Source organism: Photinus pyralis, unplaced genomic scaffold (genome assembly GCF_008802855.1).
Source record: "Photinus pyralis isolate 1611_PpyrPB1 unplaced genomic scaffold, Ppyr1.3 Ppyr1.4_LG3b, whole genome shotgun sequence".
Classification (NCBI taxonomy): domain Eukaryota; kingdom Metazoa; phylum Arthropoda; class Insecta; order Coleoptera; family Lampyridae; genus Photinus; species Photinus pyralis.
Window position 1 is genome coordinate 896,763 of NW_022170510.1, and position 18,412 is coordinate 915,174.

At 37.2% G+C, this 18,412-nt stretch overlaps 1 protein-coding gene and 1 long non-coding RNA gene across 3 annotated transcripts in view; both read right to left on the reverse strand.

Annotated features, from left to right (window-relative positions):
- The window catches only part of LOC116166700 (protein O-mannosyl-transferase TMTC1-like), a 435,955-nt gene that overhangs the window by 408,590 nt on the left and 8,953 nt on the right, over positions 1-18,412 (reverse strand). The window lies entirely within an intron of this gene.
- Positions 489-1,267, reverse strand: LOC116166708. The gene is made up of 3 exons (XR_004144390.1): positions 1,079-1,267; positions 932-1,025; positions 489-885 (listed from the first exon to the last, which is right to left on the reverse strand). It is a non-coding gene; the product is annotated as an uncharacterized LOC116166708 (long non-coding RNA).

Genomic DNA, 18,412 nt, shown 5'->3' on the forward strand with positions numbered 1-18,412 from the left:
TTTCTACTACTTCCTTAGAATCACGTCATACTTGCTTCTTTTTTAACAACAGAATCTCGCCTATTCTCTGCTAGTGAAGTGGAATAATTTCATTCTAGCTCTTGTGATGGAATGACATAGATATATAAATACATGGAATGAGCACATGTGGCGACATCTAAAACAGGACATCCTAAACCACAATTCTTAAACTGTCAAAATTTTAATTACGCTTGCGCCAGATATTAAATTTTAAGGACCGGTAGCGCGAAAATGTATAGCAGTGGCCAGTGAGGATTTAATGGAACTTTCAAATACTCCCCCGGAAATCACCGTGGAAGCAGAACACGCAAAAAAATTTACTTCCCGACAAACTAAAAGTGTACGAACATACATACAGCAAATTTTTGGAGTTGAGGACAAGAAAAAAACCAACTCATTTTCAGAGAACGTAGTGCTTACTTTAGCAAACTATCACAGTAAATTAAAGCATCCACATTGTAGAAAACGTATTCCATGCTGTGCTCTACGATACTTTTGAACAATAATGTAGATATAAGCAGCTATGCTAAGTTGCAGGCCTTGTTAAAAATGCAATCCAGCGGATATTTCCCTAAAAAGTCAAAAATTCTATCAACGAGCAAAGTAAAAATGTTTATTCAAAAAGCACCCCCGACAGTTCATATCTACTATAACATTACACGTTCAAATCGTTACTCGTTACATCATATTTATTTTACATTTGCAGGTTGCTCTTATAGTTGGCATTAGTGGTGCTTGTCGTAAGCACGAATTGTGGAACATAAAAATCGGTGGACTTAGGTGGAACTGTAATTAGAATACCCAATACGAAAACTAATGTACAACGAAAGTTTACAATTACGAGGGACCCGTACGTTGGTATACCTACAACCAAACATCAAGTTGCATATTCTACAATGAATTAATGTACCTCACTGCACTATACAAAAAGAACATCCATATCCAAACAGTTAACGTTGTTGGTCATCCAGAACACATTTCCTCCAGGAAGTTTTAAAACTAACCTAAAATATAATGCTCACTAAAATGTTACCTACACTCGTAGATACCTACTTACATACAAATTTTTCGAGTAGTGCTATGATGTTTATTTCTAATTTGCATCCATAACGTCCTCTTTGTAGCATTTTGTATTTGAATTTATACACATCATGAATTACATTCCGGTCGCAATCTCGAATACGTTTATCGCTTATGGTTATGTTTATCTAAATCTAAATGATCCACGCCGATACACTGCGCAGGACAGGGCACATTCAATAATTAATGTGCACATTTGTAAATAATATCACAGAAAAGTTAGTTTTCCTTTTCTGGGATAATATTGAGGGAAGAGAAATTGTCGAGGAATTTGTTTATACAGCCATTTAGACAAATATCTGTCAAATATGCCACAGTGATCTGTTATACCAACCCACCGTACATAGACGTCCATACTAATGTGTGAATTGTCTATAGTTAACCCTGCTTGTTTTACATATTTTGTAAAAATTCGTCGTAGTAGTAGAAAAAATTATGTCTATTACTTGTAAAGAATAGGTATTCAACGCTCGTGGAACCGTCACACTCGCCTTCGGCTCGTGTGACGAACTTTCCACTCGCGCGGAATACACTCTATTCCATACTCGTTATAGAATATACTATTCTTAAAGGGGACACAGAGATGTAAAATTGTGACTGAAAAAAGTAATAAAATGCTATTGTTTCTTCGCAAGCGTTGCACTAGGGTACAAGGGTTTTAGTTCGATAGTAGCGTGGGTAGATGCTCATTATTAATGAATAACGATCGTGGAATATGCACAGTAGGTATATAAACTGAATGTATTGCTTTAGGAATACCTGCAGAAGTCACTACTTTAATGTAGGCCTTCATTGAAATAGTGTACAATAGTACATTATTCTTAAGAGCTATCTTTTCCTACTCACGAGGCTTTCTAAAAGATCCAAATACGTATAGTATTCTTCTACGACTGTAACAACGTGTGCAAATGTGGACACTGAATGTCACTTTAGCATTATTTGACACTTTGCTACTAATGTTTCCAATAATACACATGTCAATGGTTTATTTGCTGTTCTGTTGATCTAATAAGTCCTTGTTATCATAAATTTGAATTTGCAGGGTCTTTGTCTAAATTACACAATAATTGTGAATTTAGCAGTTAAGCAGGATTGGTACTTTAGGGACGGGATTTGTTTATTTGTTGTAGATAGTACATACACACGTTTTCGCATGTACGTACATTTCATTACGAATTACGCCTTAAAAATTTCGAATTATGTTGCAATTCTTTTGGGAAATTTCCATCTATTTTCACTACGTGCTGGATTTTATTATTTGTTATGAGGGGCATATTGTAGTTTTCGTTGCATAGGTAGTTAAAGTGGAACTTTCCATAGGTGTGGTGGCTTTCAATTGAGATTCATATACAGGGCGTTTAGATAATTTAGGGTATCTGGGAGAGGGTGTGTACGTAGTTAAAATGCTATGTAACTCTTCAATTGTATTTTGTATTTTAACCATTCGGAGGACAGGGCTTTGGAATTCAAGTACGATTTTGTATCGGGTTGTACGATGGATCGGGGGTTTATGTTTTCTTTATGTGGGGGCGTAATATATTTGATGCATTTGTTTGCAGTGCTATTTTTCTACTATCTTATTTTCCATATGTATCAAATCTGATACTTTTTCATGATTGCTGAATTTTTTATATTGTTTGAATACCGGTATGTGATGGGTCTTGAAACCTACTTTGTATGGAAATATAATTATACCCCTGTATTATATAATTAGGCAGGTTGTGTCCTAGCGAAAGGCAGGTGCAAAATCGATTAACACAGAGTGTTAACAGAAACTAAAAGTGGTTGATTTAATCTCGCTAGTGGTTCCACGCGAATTTTTCACATAAAATATAAACACCACTTTCGCGCCATATAATCCCTGAGAGAAACTAAAGGTGGTTGATTTAAACTCGCTAGTGGTTCCAAGCGAATTTTACACATAAAATCTAAAAAACACCACTTTCGCGCCATCTAGGTTACGGATTACGACCTGAACTGCCCTGCGGGTTCATTTGAATTCGTCATAAATTATAAAACCACTCTGCACTAACTTACGGCTGTTTGTGATTTTTTAACAGTTCGACGCGAACTCTTTCGTGGCTTAACGCGCATTGTCACAGGGCACCCTATCAACAACCTAACTACCACTGCTTTTATTTTTTAATTCACACCCATTCTGGGCCTTCTCTACTAATAAAACTCACCTTTTCTAGTTTTGATAGACATAAATCGACAATGCGTTGAATGGAAATTCCGTTGAGTTAGCAGATCTCACGCTGCGTACTAAGTAAGCTAGATAACCACGACTGTAAAATTAACAAAATCTTCTTGTAATCTGACCCAAGCGCGTTAATTCCACACTTCACTGGCCCCGCCAGCTTTTGCACGCATTTGACTGGTTAGGACAGTAATCCAGGACCACTGGCCCACATAAAAAAGCGAAAAAATTTAGGAAATCCTACTCAAATAAGGAGATTATACTATCTTGTATCGTCACAATCAAAGAATTAGTCATAATCGGAAAAACATAGTCAAAACCTTGTCATTCCACAAATACCTTTCGTCCTGCAGACTTCAGCACTGCCCATGCGCAAAGACAACATCCTTACTTACTAATAGTACGACCTACCTACTGGTCGGCAATTAAACAAAAAGTGCTACTGGAATCCCATTTCACTCGGTGTGGGAGAAGTCCGCGCGACTGGCCACTCGCGAAGCGAACTCTAGCAAACTCCTAGAGAGGAGAGCATATGGCGGTAGTAGCTCCAGAAATTCCTCGTACCCATTTCGCCCGCAGAGAGCCGGCAATGCCTCTTTTTCTTGTAACCCCCCCCCCTCACTCTTTAGGGATCGAATGACAGTCTGTTCAATCGCCATGCCCGAGCACACTCCTGCCTATGATGACCCATTTTTGACTTTTGTTGATAATCAAGTAGCCATGCTTCATATACTCCACCAAAACTTCAGGGTGGCGGGTTCTTAAGGAGACCATAATTATACAGGGAGGCCCACTGAAAACAGTCAATGCCAATTTTGCCCACTTAACGACAGTTTTGCCAGAAATGCTCGAACAAATCAATTTTAGCTTTGAGGGGGGACACCTAAATTAAGTAATACTACTTAACTTTAACCCTGAGAAGGAGATGAATTGCACCCCAAAAAATTTAAATGTGAAGGGGTAGTAAATGTTAGATAGGCCGAAAGGAATGTTCATTATGTTTTCAGAACAGAAAAAACTCGATTTAAATGGATTTGCAGAGCCGTTTTAAATGTTTATTAAGTAGGCGTTGAAGTTGAAATAATTGAGAGTTTGAGTCAGAAAAGAACATCTGACATAAGTGCAATAAGTGCCGAAGCAGGGAAGCGAATTTGTGAAGGCAGAATCGCCATTTAAAAAAAAATCGAAACAATTTCCACCCTTTGCGCTATAGTCTAAACCGTCATTGTTTTTGAATTTACCACAAAATTAAACAAGTTAATTTAATACACTCACAAATTCGCTTCATTGCTTGTGCACTTATTGCGCTTATGTCAGATGTTCTTTTCTGACACAAGCTCTGAATTAACTTCAACGCCTACTTAATAAACATTTAAAACGGCTCTGCAAATCCATTTAAATCGAGTTTTCTCTGTAACTACAGTTCTGAAAACGTAATGAACACACAGTTCGACCTATCTAACATCTACTACCCCTTCCCATTTAACATTTTTGGGGTGCAATTCGCCCCCTTCTCAGGGTTAAAGTTATGTGAGGAGTACCTATTACTTAATTTAGGTGTCTCCCTCAAAACTAAAATTGACGTGTTCGAGCGTTTCTGGCAAAACTGTCGTTAAGTGGGCAAAATTGCCATTGACTGTTTTCAGTGGGCCATCCTGTATTGCAGATTTTGCATAACGGAAATATCCACACGGGCAGATGTACGGAATCATCATCTGGGTACACAGTAAGTGACCAGACCAATCACCCACACGCTGAGCTGCGATGAATTTCTTCATGATGGTGACCACGTAGAGTAGTGTATCCATAAAGAAACAGTTGGGCGGTTCCTTTGGCAATTTGATCAACGTTTGGACTTTGAATGGCGAGCAAACTTTAAACTTTGAACGGAGACCAACCTTTGAACTTTGAACGGCCATCAACTTTTGAACTTTACACTGACTGAATTTCGAAGATCACCGCATCGTTAACCTTTGAGATCTCTATTTAGTTTTAAAAGTCCTTGTCAGAAGAAGAGCGAGATAATATTTGACGGCACCCGAATTTTACCTTTCTATATTCTGAAAGAGTGATACTGAGGATTGCTGTTTTGCTACGGTTGTAAATGCCCATGAATCCATGTCAGAAGAGTCGAAAAGAGAAGAAAAGTTGTTGGAGTATTAGCTATTTAGCACTGTGGGATGGGTAGTACACTAGTCACTCCACAGCGCACGATGCTGACAGCTTTGTCGCCTGGATCAACGCTTGCCTTAATCTCACTTTCTGCGAAACTGGCAACTAGCAACTAAATCAGTTTGTCCTTGTTCTTTGTATTTGACAGAAAATGAACAGTTACAATCACACTTCCTAAATGTAATTACGCTATTATTTTTTTGCGATTCTTTTTCGTACTATTGAAATATTCATTCAAACCTTAATAACAGTACAAAATTATTGTGGTCTTCTAAAAAAATTAGAATGCCCTAAAGCTCATTAAAATTGTTGTACACCTTTCTGTGTTTAAATATTCTTATCATCCTTTCCGTAAACCCGCACCTAACCTGTTTAAATTTTGCTTGTGTATACATAAGTAATAAACTTTTTTTCACTTCTTCATCCTTTTCAATAATTTTCCCTGTAACGGGTAGAAAATGTTACTTTCCTGTAAAGAGGTTATATGCAATTATTTAAATGGCCACTTTTTAACGAATTTTTGCAAATTTATTTGTAAAAAGTAGCTTTTAATCTCACTTTGGCTGGCTGGCTGGCTGGCTGGCAGCAAATGTGGGCGCGTAGAAGAACTCTTGTAGAAAGGCAACGGGTGTACGTGTATCTACAGGGCCGTGAAATTTGTCAACCTTAGGGACATGGCTACATGATGTGGGGTTGGCGACATCTGGGCGTCGTCCTCGAGCGTAGTATACTAACGTGAAGGTTTTTCAGTTTTTTCCTATCTTCTACTACAGTTTTGGTCCGATTCTTTTCAAATTGGTGTCGTCGGAAAGATGTTGTAAACGCGCACAATTTTGTTTTTTGGCCTAGGGGCGAAATTAACGACCTTTTGCAAGGCGCGCGCGCGCGTCTTCGAGAGGTAGTCAACTTCGGGCACCTTTTACCTTCCGTTGCGAATTCTGTCACGCGTTTTAACGATTCGTAAATCTCGAATGGCTGTCTCTCTTTCTCGTGTCGTCAAAAGAAGCTCGAGCAATGAGAAGTGCCCCCCAAAAATTAAGTACTATCTTGTGGAAGGTTTTTAGCGAGATCTACCAAAATGTCTTATAAGTATGCACCGAAAAAGGAAATGTGGTAGCCTCCGACAAGATCTAACTGATGGTGGAGAAAAATCTTCAAACGCGAATTGCGGGTGAACGGGACGTCGGAAGTGGGTACCGTCAAAGGGAATGTGGTACTGGTAGCCCCCGACATGATCTTACTGATGGTGGAATCAAATCTTCAAACGCGAATTGCGGGTGAACGGGACGTCGGAAGTGGGTACCGTCAAAGGGAATGTGGTAGCCCCCAACACGATCTTACTGATGGTTGATTTAAATCTTCAAACGCGAATTGCGGGTGAACGGGGCATGGGAAGTGGGTACCGTCAAAGGGAATGTGGTATCCTTCGACAAGATCTTTTATTCATGGTTGAGTCAAAAGTGGCTAATAGAATACTGATATGCCACACAAAAATGCGCTGAAGTCCCTTCGATCCCACACGAGGACTTTGATAATTTTTTACTAACGCTTCCTTGACCACATAATAATACAAAGGGTTACTATTCCCTTTACTAACGGTTCACAATCTTAATAGTAAATAGAACCAAGCTGGAGAATTATTATAATAAATGCATTTTAAAACTTACTTTTTTCGAGATGGGTCCACACATGAAACAATTTTATACAATTTAATTTCTTTTTAATTTTTTCAATCCGGTTAAAGTAGATGACCGAATCTTTAAGAGTGCCCCCTGACTATTTAACTCATAAACGATTAACCCTTAAAGTAAACGATACTGATTGATCCATCTTTTGAAAAGGAAAGTCGATACAAATTCCGACGTCTCGTATAATCAATGGCATATCTTTGATTGGCAGTTAAAATTTTACGGTCACTCTAGATTAGGTATTTTATTAGATATTGTATAAAAAACATTTGCACATAATTGACCGCTTCAAACCTGCGACGAATTTCAACGTAAAAGTCTATTCTTCAAAACTTTTAGAGTAGCAGAGTCTAATTTACACAAATAAAACACAATTATTCAAAAATTTGTAGCGATGACAGCAATTCTAAGACGTAATTTTGAATTGAAAATGGGAGTGACTAACGTGATCTTCAAACGTCATTTCACGATGACGGAAACTGAATGACCTCCGTTTCTATCTTCGTTCTTCCTTTCATTAAATCGTTTATCGCGTTCCAGTTCTATATTTTATAAGACGCGTCACGAATTGTTTACATTAAAGTTATCATAATGCATCATTTTATACAATAATACGCCTAAGCAATAATCTAGATAGTAAAAGTAACAAAGGCCACACTTGCAGATTTCATTCAATTTAAACGTCTGATCAAATTAAATGAAGCAGTCATTTTGCGAGTTCATCTATCTTGAATTTATTTTAATGAAGGACAAAAACAGCTACGGCGCGACCAATCTTTCTCAAAAACATCAAAATAGAACACAAACTATAATTTTGGGTGCTTTCACAGCAGTCTGTTTAATATTTCGTATGTCGTTATAATAATGATTTTAGTGTCAAAGGTAACAGTAGCTAATGTTGTGAAACTGTAGAACCTTTAGTAATTGATTTTTTTTTTTGATAATTGCAATTGGATGTTGCGGACGGGTTTCACGGTACCATTAGGCAGCTTTATCCCTGAAAGGACGAAACAAAAATCTCATTTAAATAAAGGGTGCTAATTATGCGTTAAATTCAGGACGGCCACAATTATTATTAATACAGATTTTTAACACAAATCAGGACGAAGCAACATAACAAAGTACAAACAACCTGCAGGCAGTAACAATTTCGGAAATTTTGATAGACCCTTTCTCACGCGGAAGTGCAGAGTGAATACGGAAACCAAAATGGTAGCATAAAAAGACATTCACCCACGTATCGACAGCTAGTTTAAAATTGAACGAATGAATTTATATATGTTGCATTTTCATACCAATTTGTCCAATTTGTATATAATAAATTTTGAGCAAGATACTCCACGATTAAGCACGTAGGAATAAACAGTAATTACCTCAAGTAAATGATTTACTAAGCTAAAGGGACTGAGTACACGTACTCGAAAATTTAGATATATTGTATAGTGTATCCCTTTTCCGATGGTAAAGATATAACTTCTGGTACAATGCAACAGACACAAATTCTAGAATCGCTAATACTTGTTGTTTCGTAAAAGTATTTTTTCGATGCCGGTCATTGCGATAAGAGTTCGTTATCGGCATACGTAAGACTAATTAGTTCCAAGATAAGCAGATACTTTTCCGAAAAGAGAAACAAAATCTCTATCAAATGAGCCTAAACAACAGAATGCTGCCTTATTATGAGAAATATAATGTTAAACAACTTTTATATAGAAATTTTTTGTACACAGTCGTTATTTACAGAGATAATATTTATGGTTCCCACGGCTAGCCCAGTAATAAAAAAGTTTTTTATATTCCATACCTTGCAGAAGTTTGGCCTCTTCTTAAAATCTGAAATTGAAAGTCTAAAGTTCTGGTTCGATGGAACTTTTAATAAATACTTTAGTTGATTAAATATATTAATAAAATTTTTAACACGTTTCTGCATACAAAATATTGGTTTGTTTGATAAACAGAAATATAAAAAATGCAATTCCTACTTCTACATTCTCCTGTTTGAAATCTACAACCTCTTCTCAATGCTAAACAAAATTTTAATCCAACCAAAGAAATGGTAATACTGAATTTAAATGCAAATCAAATTCCCATTCATGCTCCAATAAATTTAATTTAATATCAAACATAATTAACCCACAAAAGCTAAAATCCTTTCCTTGGATTCTCTTCTTCACAATAAATACAATATAGAATTTTTTTATATAAATGGTTCTTATAGGCCGATTTTTTCAGGCAGTTACTTTAAACAAAAATCCAATTGCAAATTTCCAAAAACTACCGGCCAACCGAATCGAAAAAACTGTTGGGATAGACACGCGAGGCGCCATTTTCTGCCATTTTTTTGCAGCGTCCGGCTTTTCAACAAAGTAGTCTTTCTGGCTGTCCCCCGTAACTTATACGATTCGTGAAATTTCATCCGCAAGTCTTGATCTCTCTAAAAAAAACAATCGTACGCGCAATTTTTATAATATACAAACGTGTCGGAGACTTGTTACTACCTGAAATGTTGTGCTTGATTTTCAATGAAGAAAAATGTGCGGCGCTTAATAACATTAAACAGACCCGCACTATGAGCATTAGACAGGATTTTAATCTACAAAATTACTACAGCTTCCGCCCGCATGTCAGAATTTCTCTTTTATATAACATTTTTTTACAACAAAATTGAATTATCCAAAAACGATCGGAAAAATAATCTCATCATCTTCCATTAGGCAACATTATTTTGTACGATTTCACATTCTTTAATGAAATTAGGTAGCTCGATCACGTTACGCCAGATGCGATCGCTCTCAAGCAAGCAATCTTTGCAATTTTTTCCCGACGGGATTTATTACTGGGAGATTACAGGAAAATTCTCTTTACTGAATTGAGCAAGATATAAGGTACCTAATATAATCCATTTTATATTAGTTTTTTTTAATCAGTTCACCCAACCGATACTTAATTAGTAATCAACAGCATCGATTGATTGATGGAATGAATTTTAACCATAATTTAAGTTATAAAGTAGTTTATATTGCAATTTTAATTTATTGAACGTGTTTTATGGCGTACTTTAAATTTACTTTTTAACAAAGTCTGCGCTATTTAATTTTTTACGGCAACTTTTATAGACGTTATAAACTGTATACTTATACAGCTCAGTTTTAGTAATTTATACAAAGGACCCTAACTCCCGGAATGGCTGTTACGAGATGTTATAAACACACAAATAAATACACATTGCATTTTTGTGTAAACTATCTTTAAAAATACGGCGGTATAGGTACCTACGTTGTGTTGTTCAGATCCCATTTCAGATACAAATTGCAATTTATTTCTGGAGATAAGTGTAGAAAATACGAATGCCACTGTTTTTATGAGGTTAAAAGATGGTATCTTGGCTTTGAAACGTATGCTTTCAACTTTAATTTACTTGCATGGAATCCAAAAAATTTAACATTGGCTTTAATTGCTTCACACTCGATTATTATTGTAGCTGCCCACGAGCCGCAAACTTGGCATATACACAAAAGGATAAATCATGTATAGAATTGGCTTACCTTGTGGATTTTGCAAAAAAGAGTTGATTTTTTAAAGACAAGAATTCTGTAAACCACTCAATTTTCTTTAAAAATTTAAAGTCTCTGGAAGGTTGCGGGCGCGTTCCGTAACCCGAAAGACATCCATCGGAACCGGTACATCCAGAGGGGGTAACAATTACTGTCTTGTCTTCTTCATTTTGGAACAGTACCGGATCGAATGTCATTCTTTCATCTTGGGTAAGATGTTTTCCTTCTTCGGATCTTATTGGAAGATGTGAGATGTCAACGAGCAAAACCTACAAATTCTTTACTGGTTGGTCGTCAACGTTCATATTTTCCCAGAGACGGTGGAACTCGATTTGTTGGCTTAGATACTCGGGTGGGGGACGAAGGCCGGTTTTCTAAATTGATGATGGGCAAGTGCCGTCCGACGGTGGGTGGGGTTTATGGAAAACCTGCTCAAATTACTTCGGCTTCCTCATTGTTGAAGTATTCGGTAGTGGAGTGTGTATTTTACTTTCGTTCTGTCGAAGTAGGGTGACGCTGGACGACTGGTACTTTTTGCGCATGCAGTGTACCATCTCGACTGTTGGTGTGGTCTCTTGAAAGTGGATTGCAGTGAGCGGGGTTCTTGCAGAGACTTCTTTTTCAATGAAAGAGATCAATGGAGTCGGCCGGTTATGCGTTTACCAACACCTTCAACCCCCAGGAATGCCTTTTAGATGTTGTATTAGGAAAAAATACCATTGTTACACGTAACTCCTTTCCCTGGAGCACGATGGGCACTAAAGCTACCTTTATGGTCTGGTTGTTCCCTTTCTATCGGCCAAGGTGATGTCGGTTTCTGTACTGGTGGCCGTGCTGTTCCAATATTGGCTTCCGACGCTGACTCTGCTGCCGGTCTCCAGGAAATCTATACCATTCTGCTCTAGTAGGAATAGGGAGACGGCTGGGGAGAGTAGGCTATAACTTCTGCGGAGATACTGACATCTTGGAGTGCGGTAATCCCTCTGTTTGCCGCAGCCATACCATCGCAAGACGGGAATCGCCTCGGTAGTTGGCGAAGTTTTGGGTTTTGGCACCTGCTCCTTTTTCTTTTCACATACGCTGACATCGTGGCCTCCGAAATTGCGGTAGGGACATAGTTAAGTTGTTTAAAAGTTGCGAACTTTGACCTCGGAACTCATTTTCTAACGCGTAGGTGTAGCAGCGCGTTATCGCCTCGCTTATATGATCAATCCTTCTGTAGAAATTAACGCACTACTTGCTGGCTGATCCCTCGATGCGTATGATTTAGAATCGAAAATCGAATGAAATTACTTGCACGCTGTCTATTCACTTTTAATTAAATCCGCTTTTGAAACTACACGTGGGGGAAGTATATGTAGCTATCTGCAACTATTAAATTGGCGCATACGAGGTGTAAGTCTTCGAAAACGATAAGCGTCTTTCCGGGTCGCCGGGCGCTCAGTTATTTATATCAAACTAAAAACGGAACCAACGAAACTTTGGAGTCTGCCGTCTATTTTAAACCAATAACAATTGTTTGTAGTGCAAATTGTAAAATTTGAAAAAGCTCCCATTACTTGTGTCTCCTAAGCTCTTGCGAATAACGAGTTTTAAAAAATTTTGCCTACGTGTTCAGATCTTACGCTTGCATCTGGAAGCATGATGAGAAGGGGTGCCTGGACTAGTAAATACTGTGATGGGCAATTATAACGGTAGCTTTCTAAAGAGAATGATTTTTTTCGAGATTTTAAAAGGGGTTGGCTTTTTTTTACAAACACCAACACCAAAGTCGACGATGTTCCAGAGGCTCAAAATTCAACTGCTCCAAGGGTAAATCTAAGCGCCATATAAACAAGGTAAACCGAATTTGTATATTTGGATTTGGGAAGAAGAAGCCAAATCAGATAAACAAGTTCATTTTACTGAAGGGTTTGAGATAAGACCTTATTCTCTCTCATTTGGCGAGATACGAAAAATTCATATTGAGAATTATCGCACCAAATTATACAATTACAAACTGACGTTTTCGTCGAATAAATCATAGTTAAAGTGGCGTTTCCATTAATCAAAAGCTTTAATGCAATAGCGAAAAATTAACCAGTTTCGGTGTTTAGCTCTGAACTAGTTTGGTCTTTAAGTACTCTAATAATAACTCGTATTGCAAAGACGGAAAGCTAATTTGAATGCAGTCGATATAAACAAAAAGTTCTTTGTCCGATCACTTCCGTACCACATAAGGTAATCGTACCAGGAAGATTCAAGAAGCCTTCAACTGTATTTTCCCAAGAAGATCCAATTTTTTATTTCTATATTGTCGCTCTAAGGTGCTACCTTTTCAAGGACGCGCCGTCCTTTGTGCCATAGGGAAACAATTGATTCTAGAAGACACTTTTAATTAAGGTAACAATATTTTTTGATTTGTAACAAAATGATGGAAGAATAAGGGAGATTAGGAAATTGCATTACATTTTTATTGAAAGTAAGATAATTTTTACAAAAATCTGTTATGTATACTTTGGGCAAACGTAACAAAATTACCTTAAGATAAGCACACGGTAAGATCAGGCGCCACTTAGTCTTTAGTCGCTTTTAAAAGAGAGGAGAGAATACTTACCAAGGTGAAAACAAGGCAGATCAAGAGATCCTTGTTCTAGGCTTGATAAGCTAAAGAAATAAAATACTTTAGGGGTAGAACATAAAAATAACTGACGTCATATTCGAGGGTGTTTTAGTCAATGATCTCAAAATTATTACAAATGGGAGCCTGTACTATAGATCTACAATGTCAATATTTAAATTTAAATTAATCTTTAGTAAAAAGTTTTCGCTTTCTGCCAAATCTGTAACAGGGGTAGGAATAGTGCGAAAAATAAAATATTGCGTAAGCAATTCTAACGTCTGACACTGGTCAGGTTAATCGTATACTAAACCGTAAAGCAAGTAGCGTAAGTAAAATCAGATATATTGGAGAAATTTGCATGAGTAATAATCTCCAAGGTTTCGTTAATACTTGCAGTTATAGGAACTATCATGGAATCTCCAGGTATAAACTTGAAGTAGGACATGTTTGGTTTCACTGAAATGCCGGTAATGTAGAAACTCACTCGCCACTTTCAATCTTACTAAAATGGCGGGTTCAAGTAAAAGGGCGAAGTCATCCACGTACGGCATAGGTAAAAGGTAATGTCCAGGTAGATACAATGTAAAAGGTAACCCAAAAGAAGAAACGATGAGAATTTGTGAAAACTGTGAGAGAAGGTAAAGCCCTCGTATTGTTCATGCGCAAATACAGATCCGTAAAAACGCTTTAATGGAGTCACAATCACAGACATCAAAGAGAAAGAGAAGCCACTCCATAGATAAATGGTAAAGCCAAAACAATAAATCCCTTGTATGGATTTATGTCCACGTAGCTGAAAATTTGACCTGCCAAAATATCGCTGCTGAATATTTTCGCAATGTTTGGCAATGCAGAACTTTCGTATGCTGGAATTCTTGGCGATTGTAGAAAGCGTGGCAATGTTTGTGATTGGTCGACGATTTTTTGTGTAATAATATTGATTTCGTCAACCGGAAACGCCTTCTGTAAGTGATCGTATTCTAAAGATGTCAAATCGTTTCTTCGGACTACTAACCACTTTTTTTGACAAAATGTCAAAGGAAATTCCTGAATATGGCACTAGTTTCAAAAGAAACTTTTGGTATTTGGAAATGTTACACATTTCAAAGTATATATTTTGTTAATTTTAATCTTTTCAATAATGTTCCCTTATCCGACACGTTATCCAGGGGTTTTGAGCTGTTAGAAACTGAGGTTGGCATCTTGTTTATGGTACACGTAAGGTGTTATTTTACCAAGTTGTTTTTTCGGCTGTAATAATTGCTTAAAATAAGTAGGAAGTAAAGGAAGTATTTTGCACGAAAAGTTTATCTATAAAGGTCCAAAAATCTTCCCTTACGAAACAAGTTCTAATAATTATATTTAGTTTCTTGCACAATATGGCGGTTCATAATAAATTAAGGAACATACTGTATATTTTTGTTTTATGTCTATTACTGAAAATAGTAACGTCATATTTCATAACAGCATTTGTACATCAGAGCTTTTACAAGAGATGTTGTCTCTAAAAAAATTAATTACGATGTTGAAAGGAAACGTGTTTTTTTATCAGACATGCTTTGCATGAAAGCTATTCAAATCGCCTCTATTGACACCCTTAGAAATAAAATCTTGGTACCTATACGTCGCTTGTTGAAAAGGCTTTTAGGTTGTTCTTAATTTCCGTCTCATTTATACGTTGGTCCTAATGCATATTACGCAATTCAATTTATTTCCTTCAATTTCTGCCTTTATGTAACTTTTTTTGAAGTATTTCCTAATAAAAGTGATGAAAGACTTCTCTTTGAGGTTGCTTATAAAAAGTTGCCGAAAGAATGGAAAGCAATTTATTTGCGAGCGCACCTAAGAAGGGTATAATGGAGATAATTGGGCGCATCTTAGCAAAGGAGTCAACAGTTTACCGACAAAAATAAAACGTTTTAGAGCAGAACGCCATCGAGACAAAGCGCCCATTTGAAAGTACGTGCTCAAACGCAGCATTTTTTATGTAATTATAGAAACAAAGGGGAAATGGAAAATTCAACATTAGATTCAATAAACTTCTACGGCTCATTGATGATGTGAACAGCTTTGATCTCGCTAAACCTTATGTTCCCTTTTTTTATAAATGCGTGAAAGTTTGATTTATTATGCAATAAAGTCTAACATTTCAACCGACAAGCATCATTAAACATTTTAACTTAAAACCTCTTACCGAATACGTGTTAGTGTATTTATGTTGGTAAACTTGTAATTTATTAGGCTCTTTCGAATGGCCTAGTAAACTTACTCCTTGAAACTTCTGTTGATGAAGATTTAAGTTCACCTAAATGTCGCCCAACTAACGTCCTTGCCAAATACAGATTGATTTTTCCGCTAGTAAATTGCGTTTCAATTTAAAACTGTGTAAATAATGTATTTGACTTTGTCTCGAATTGCTGTGATTAATGAAGTAATTTTTGTTTCAGGTAGGAAATCGTTGTTTAAAATTCAGTCGAAACTTTCGCTATCGTCAAAGGTGAGTAATATTTTGAATTTTATATTGTGACCGTCGCAAATTAAACTTTAACCATAGTATCAATATGAATAATATGCGCAATTATGACATACCTACGGGCAAATTCAAAAAAATTAAAAGATGATATTTTAAGATTCTTCAGCTTTCATATATTTCCGGAAATTAATGTCAGCAATGTTTTAATTAATTTAAATTTATGAAAGGTTGTTTTTCTTGCGAATTGAATGCACGCGAGATAACAAGGATGTAACGGGAGCTTTTTAATGGGGTTTATTTCATTCAATTTTTCTGTAAAATTAATATTTTTACTAAAGTAATTGAGACACATGGATGTAGGCGCACTTTTTTAATGAGATTTTGGTAGCTGTATCGATTTTAATGTCGAATATGCCAGGTTATTGGTTTAGAGAGCATTTCGTTAGGTGTTTAGTATTACGAAGTATACGGGCGGTTCTGTTAGTGGGCTGTTTGTTCCAAAATTTATGAGTCAATGTTTACCAGGCGCGTTGGGACCGGTTAATGGCAAGAGAAACGAAATCGGCGCCAGTCAGACGGACGATAACACGATATTAACGCCTTTTGTGTTACCGAAATCATAATTAGGTACTCATAGTGATGTCACGCATTTGATTGGGTTAAGGAAACAAAGAACCGCGATTGTCACTGTAGACCATCAAATCGTATGAATTTCTAAATTCTAGGTCGGCAAGGAATCTTCTCAAAAGCATGGCTTCTTTTGGCACTAGTGGATAATGTCATATATTCATCTTTGAGCGTCGATAGGGCTAGGGTTCGTTGCTTTCAAGAATCCTAGGTCACCGGTCCGCCGTTCAGCATGAACAACTAACCAGTATAGGACTTTCCTCAAAGCAATTCCCCCAGTCGACATCGACATATCCCATACGATCTGGGATCAGATCCGTTCAGAAACACGGTTTTCATGTCCATTTAACGGACCTTCATCCCATGTCTGTTGGCTGAATTCCTGTGCGACTAATCACGCCTTTCGTTTCTCGATGGAGCCATCACAGCACAACGTGTTCCCTAAAACCATTCGGCAACCAATAACTTTCAATTGTTCAGTGCAATCGACCATCGCCCAGGTTTCCTTTTCGAGAATTGGAGTCATTTCTAAGTGCTGTAATTGTCTTTTTTCACGCGGCACTACCGAGTAACAGTGGTTTCGGGCACTAAGCGGGAAACAGTTAACGGGAAAACCAGGTCATTTTTAATTCGAGTCTGAGCTTTGGGGAAAGAAGTGGTTGGTTCAAAAGTCATCTGTCCGTTCAAAATCGAAGAGCTGTAAATAACTGAATTAAAAAAAATCAAATTATCAATGCAGAAGTGTCTTCCGTGAGGCATTTTAAAATATATCTACGAAAAAAACCCTTCTTAGTGATAACGTGTACGGAAGTTAAGGTTTATCAATAAATAAACATTACGCAAGGAATTTAACGCAGCTAGCTATATTGGCCTGCTCGGGCGCCAAATTTATATGCGACAAACTTTCGCCGGAGGCTTGCGCACCAACGGTGGCTTCGGGTCTCCTTTACACACAGTCAAAATCTGTAGACGATGATGGCTCCAGATAACCCGAATGGAGAACGGCGGCTACTGTTGAATGCTGCAACAAACTTAAAGTACACAACAATTTGCGTAAGTGGAAACAGTAAATAATCAGATTCGGTCGCGGGTTCTACGGGAAAGCAAATGCAGGAAGTAAGACAATTACTGTGCAAGAAATCCCCTATAAATTAAGCGTTACATAAAATTCGACTATGCCATGGGGGGAACGCCGGTTTTCCAGTTCGACGGCGTGTCCTTGCGATAACGCTAGAAGATTGAAACTGTTTTTAATTAATTACGTCCTTCCCAGACGTCGTAAAAATGCGGGACCGGTGTCAAAGTTTTTAAGAGCGCACGCAACGGATATAATCTCGACTTAAACGGAGACGGTTAACTGTAACCCATTCAACTAATTACGGTTAATTATACTTATCCAAATAGTTGGAATGAAATATCCAAATTCGGAAATACAACAATGCCCGTTTTGTTCCTAGAAATGTGAGGTCAAACGGCAGTCCTATCACGTTGATATTTTCCTTAAACTGCACGACCTTGCCGGTTTTAATCCTGCTTTTCGTATAACATTAGTAAACTAAAGTCGATTAATTGGTAATTAACGACTCTAAAACTTCACAAGGGTAATAATTCTTGCTCTCCTGCCAAGGGAGCTTTCGGCGGCTGTAATAGTTATTTTCATAAAAGTCAGGAAAATTATATATTACTGACGAGTTTTGTATTAAAGTTTACCTGAAATCGTCTTTTAATATAAAATTTCAATTTTATATAGAATTTTTGGATTAATGTCAATCTGTCAGTGATGACAGGAGTCATTATAGACATTTGAAAATGTCAAAGATGCGGCCAGTAAAATGACAGTTGCGGCCAGTAAAGTGACAAGCGGCAGCTCTGTCATGGAACCTAACATTTCCTAACAGAAAGTAGGCATGAAAATGAAGGTTTCAGGGCGATTTTGGGTAAAAATAATTAAAGCCGGCCCGTGTGGCTCAGTTCATTTAAAGCTGGACTGTGGTG